Source organism: Limulus polyphemus, unplaced genomic scaffold (genome assembly GCF_000517525.1).
Source record: "Limulus polyphemus unplaced genomic scaffold, Limulus_polyphemus-2.1.2 Scaffold6258, whole genome shotgun sequence".
In the NCBI taxonomy this organism is placed as follows: Eukaryota; Metazoa; Arthropoda; class Merostomata; order Xiphosura; family Limulidae; genus Limulus; species Limulus polyphemus.
In genome coordinates this window covers 42,868-48,773 of record NW_013671868.1, presented here as the reverse complement: position 1 = coordinate 48,773, position 5,906 = coordinate 42,868, and the positions used below count along the sequence as shown (strand labels likewise).

Sequence of the window (5,906 nt, the reverse complement as noted above, 5' to 3'; positions counted from 1 at the left end):
TTTCTTAATTTAAAAGCAAATATAAAAAACACAGATAAACATCAATTTTTATGTGCTACATGGTATGTTGAATGCAACACTGGTTCAAATTACATGTTAGTGAAGTCAAAATACTAAGTGAGTAGTTTCGAACGATTTAGAAACTCAAATTACCGATATTGACAAGCTAGAATATAAGATAAGAACCTCATATCTTTTATATTTGCTAAGATATTGCTGATGTAATAAACATAGTGGCACCCCTGCCTACCTCTTTCTGTTTTTGGAAATGTTCTTTTATATACACTTACTTCTATATATGACATCAATAACCAATCGAAAGCTCAGAATGTCTCCCTAGTGGCTTTCTCAGCCATTTTAACACACTTGCCACCATTTCTTTCTTTTGAACCAATATTCCAATAAGAAAAATAACTTTAAGAACTTGTTTCAAAATAGCAATAATCTATATACATATATAATATATAATAATTTAAATCTGACTGTATTTTACAAAATACTATTCTACTAAAACACAGCCAAGATAAGTTACTTTGCACAGACCAAAGGTCAGTTTTATGTTATTTGATACATTAACATGAGTGCACATGACCCGTGTCATTGTAATATCTGTATTTTTAGCCAGGCATGGCTGAAATGTTATGAGATATAAGCTAAACATTTATGTTTTCATGTTACAATTTGTGTTCATTCTAGAATGAAATAGGCATAATTTATATTTATTTCCTAATTTTTTTATGGTGGTTGCAAGATTGGTGAAATCTACTGAACCTGTACAGAGATTAATTACTGAATATAACAGATAAAATATAAAGTTTTTCTTAAGAAACATATGATAACTACTTGGACATGATAAAGATTTCGCATGTAAAATTTCAAAATTTGCTGATGCATAAAAGTATTTTTAATATTAAAATGAACATTACTTTGTATGATAGATAGGCAACATGCAAAAAGAAAAAAAGACATGAGAAAAACATTGCTTTATAAACCTTAAGACTTAAAAAAAATAATTATATTTTGTGTATGAAAGCATTGTAATGTTTGTTGATAATCTGCCAAATTTTGTTAACATTCACTTACTAATTTAAAAGTTAAGGCATGAAAACTATAACAAGCACAAAATGGTTACGAGGTCAGTCTCAGTGACCGAGCACATGCTGTAAGAGTTAAAAGGATATGTATACTTGTGTATAGTTTGAGGTTTAAAGGTAAGCATTTTTAATGTGTGTTTATTTGCTAGACTTCCACAGTTCAGAACCTTCAGGAACTTCTGTAGTTCCCTCGAACATCTTGTGTATTTTCTAGCAATAGAACAAACAGTGTAAAAAAAAAAAAACTCTTCCAATAGACAAGTAGAGTGGCAAAACTTACTGTCCTGTAGGTGGATCTGGTTGTTCCAAGGAGTTGAGTGATATGAATTCCACACTTGTGTTTGTGATTTAGAATACAAGAAAACCTGCACCATGAGTTAAAATAAAACTTGTTAATATGGTAAGATAAGAAAATGCATTACAGGGTATAATGGTTTAAAAATTGCATCTACTTGTAAATTTCAAGAATAGCTTCCAGAGAGGCTATTATTGTATGCACATGCATATACATTAATGAAAATGTAGGTTTCAAAGTTTATAAATAAGGTCTGTTATGAACACAGACTACTACTATATCAAATTAATCAAATGAGTAACTAGTTAAGCAAGAAATAAATTATTCCAATTAGAATGTGTATATGCACACTTAGGTGGCATTTTCATGTGTGTGTGTACTGTATAAATCATTTTGACTACAGCAGAATTCTTTTAAATCACTCTAAAATTGTTTTATTATTATTATTATTACACCTAAATTCATAACTTAGTAGCATCAATATTTAGCTCCAGCAATATGCGTTTCCCTCTTTCTTGATTTTTGTTTTTGCTTGTATCATGAAGTATTTAGTGAAGATGTTTTTTAATCTTGATGTAACCATGATGACTCAGTAGTTTACTAAAAAGTAAAAACACTGTATGAAACAGAATACACAACTCAAATCTAGGCAGTTTGCTTAAATATTTTAAGTGGTATAAATAGTTAATAGGATAAAATTCTTTAAACTTGTTAAAACTGGTTTAACTCTAAGTAAGTTTACTATATAAATTTCAGATGCAATACATAACCTCTTCCCACCAAAAGCTTTCCTGATTCAGTGCTGCCCTCTATTTGCAAATGTTTTCGCTTGAAGCCCCACCTAAACATGCATTTCCTTGTGTTATTGTTGTGTTGTTGCATGTAAGTGAGCATGTGACATCCCTACACTAATAGTAGTGCGACACACTTTTCTAGTACAGCTATACTGATTTTTCAGTCATTACTTCTCAATTCGGCATTCATGTGTAAAGAGGTATCTTTTTTAAGCTTTTGTGATATTGGCATTGTTATGGAAGTATCTATAGAAAAAAAACAAATGTAGAAATATTAAATTTATGTTTTAGTTTTCAAATATTTCTGCACCTGCAGATTTTGTGGCCTCTTATTTCCATATCATGAATTCACAAGTGACAGTAACTTCTGCTTTGTATGGTCTGGGACAACAAGATGTTGTTCATGCTAGACAAACAACTAAAATGGCATCAGGTTCCTCTTTGTCTATTGAGGAAGTGACAGCTATTGTGCAATGGGAGATGGAATCTTTCATGCAGCCTGAACCTTCTTCTGAACCTGATATACATCAGCCCATGTATCCCATTCATGATTAAGGGAATTTTGACAGTATTTGCCAAATCTTTTACCAGTTCTTTCATGGATCTATCTAGACCCTTTTTTGTTATTTCTGGGTATGGTTTTTTTCTCTCTCTTTTATCTCGTATGTTCTTTCTCCTTCATTTCTTTGTTCATTCCCTCCTTCTAACTTTTATGTTATTCCTCCCTCTTCAAATATTGAAGTCCTTATTGAGCAATTTTTTTTTCTCAACTTCGCTTTGGTGCTGGCATGCCTCATTCTCCATGCCTGGTTGCCACATATGCCTTGGCTTGACATTGGGCTGTATTTCATTTCTTCTACTCTCAAACTCTGGAGTCTCTTCTTCAGACTTGGGGGTGAGATCCTCTATCTACTACTTCACTTTCTCAGGTCCAAATTTAATCCATTCATCTTAATCCTTACTATCTCATTGCATTATTTTTCCTCCCTTCCCCTTTTTAAAGCAATTTACCATGTCCCTGTGGGTTTTTTGGCAGATACTCGTTCCCTTACATTTTCTACATTGGCATGTTCTTCTTCCTTGACCTTGTCCCTTCTGACTTAGTTGCTTTGTTGCTAGGATTTGTTGTGGAAGGATGCCCTTCTTGCTCAAATACATTTGCCTCCTTCTTATCTCGGGGATTTTTGTCTGGCTCCTTTCCTCCATCAAAGTCTTTTTGATGGAGTGCCTTATTCTCTGGAGTCAAAGGTTAAGGCTGCATGTCAACATTCTTTCTTATCCTCCCTTGTCTCCCATCTCCTTTTTTTCCTTTTAATCTCCCATACTTCTACATATTCTCCTTTCCCTGTCCCTTCCTCCAATTCCTCTGCTTCCACCCATTCTTCTTCTTCTGTGCATAGCTCTTGATGCTGACCATCTTGTCAGTGACTATTCTATGGGCACAGGCTCAGTAGGGGCCTATTTGGCTTACTTTGCTGATCTGGGTCTTTTGTTTCTGGCTGATTGTTGCAAACTACAAGTTTTATTGAAGGGTCTTACTCTTTGTTTTTCCTCTCTGTCTCCATTGTCTTATATTCCATTTTCTTTTCATTGGGATCTAGTATCTCACTGGCATCTTTCAGGGGCAGTTTTAGTCATGTTGGCCAAACACAGTATTTGACAGGTTTCTCATCCTTCTCCAGGATTTCACTCCATCCCCCCAAGGGCTCCTACAAACATGCTTTTCTCCTTCTTCAGGAGGCTGTTCATTTTAGTTGGTGGGTCAGGCTGGAGAGGTCTCATCTCACACCCACTTACTATCTAGTACACTTTAGTGTGTTCTTTATTTCCAATCTCTGTGGATCTCAGCCATCTTCACTTGGTGTGCCATGATGAGTATGGTTTCCACAGCTCTATCCTCTCCTCTTCCAGCATAGGAGGTTCTCTTTCAGAAGATTTAGGCTTCCATGGCACCCCTTTTTCTTTTGGAACATGCTTACATGCTTCTTTTGTGATGGACTCTGCACAATCCATGGAACCTTGTTTGGGATTCCTTGTCCTCCCTTATTCATATTTCTCCTTCCTTACACAATGTTTTCACCTGGTGACTTGACAGAACCATTATTCTGTTTCAGAACTTTCAACCTCCTATCCTGGGCCTATTCTCTGCATGTCTACATTATGGTTGGTTATGTTTTGGGTGCTATGAATCTTGTCATGGATTGTTTCCTGTGGCCAGACAAGGTTTGTACCATGAAATGCTCCCACAATGCTTGTCTTTTTCAGGGGCAGTGTTCTTGTTTGGGCACCCCCTTACATCAATGCCTTAGCCATTTACTACAATACCAAAATATATGGTGTTACACATCATGGGTTCTCTTCAGATGCTTCTTGAAGTGGCCTTATCTAGGTAAAATTTTACATTGTTTCTTCCTCATTGGGTTATAGACTGACTTTGGTCACTATTCTTCATATATAACACCATCTCTGACTGTGTCTCTTTTTTATATTCCCCTCTTTTTACAGAGCCCTATAGTTCATTACAGGATCCTGCTCAAAGGCATGTGTTGCCAGCCAGTGTATACTTAACCATAATCTGCAAAGTATAGGCACTTCCTGGCATGATATAGTGCTCATCCATGAGATGGAGTGTTCCACAAGCCTGCTTGAGATATCCTAATGATACACATTTTCCTAAACAAGGTTCAATCCATACAGTACCCATTCATGGACTAGCATAAGTAAAGCAGGCAGGGGATTCCTGCTCATCTTCAATGCCTAGTTTAAAACCAAGTGATTGCATGCTTTTAATAATAGGGTTGTAAAGGTCACCTGTGGAACTGTCTTATGGAGATGCACTCCTCCTGACTACCCCCCTGCACTTTCACCCGACTTTTCTTCTAGTGGAGCTTGGAAGCCCTTGCTCCTCACCATCTTCTAGCTGTTGGGGTGGTGGACCATGAAGAATGCCTCCTGAGTATGACCAATTTCACTCAGTAGAGAGTTGGGCAATGGTGTTCTGGTCAGCTTTCCCTCATCCTACCACAACCAGGATGTCAGGTTCCTGGTTGGTCTGGTGCAGGACCAACTAACATAAGTCCTCACTCATTTGGAGGATGGATGCTACTTTCCCATTCTGCCTAACTGGGCTGCACCCTAGAAGTCAAATTCCTAGTGCTACCTGGTTTTGAGCAGGAGTTAACCCACACATACAGTCTGATGTACCCTAGCCACACTACACATATAACACTTTCAAAAGCTTTATGCAGGTTGTAAATTGTGCTTGTATCTTCTGCCCATCCTTGCAACACTTCCTTTCTGGGAGGAGATTGTACCTTGGTATGACGAGGTGTGCACCTATACTGTTCCAAAGTATAGGGTGTTACACTTCATGGGTTCTCTTCAGACGCTTCTTGAAGTGGTCTTATCTAGGTAAAATTTTACACTGGTCCATTTACCACTTTAGTGTTGGATTCTAGCTAGATGTGAGAAGAGGTTACATATCATAATGTTACGTCTCCGTTTGTTAATTAATTTTCCGTAACTTCGTTCCGACGAAACTTTTGCGACTCAAGTCCTTACTTAATAAAACTGGTTTATTCTTCCTGAATATAACTTTACCGATACATTTATTTTCAACAGTCGCTCTTTTACAAACGTTTTAACAACGAATGTTAACTTCAACAATACTTCCTGACTGCAGCTCAATTACTCACTATCTACACACATTGTCACGTCATAGCC

The 5,906-nt window shown here is 36.7% G+C and overlaps 1 protein-coding gene across 1 annotated transcript in view; it reads left to right on the top strand.

The window, feature by feature from the left end:
* LOC106473537 (dnaJ homolog subfamily C member 5-like) overlaps window positions 1-5,906 on the top strand; it is a 33,499-nt gene that overhangs the window by 250 nt on the left and 27,343 nt on the right. The window lies entirely within an intron of this gene.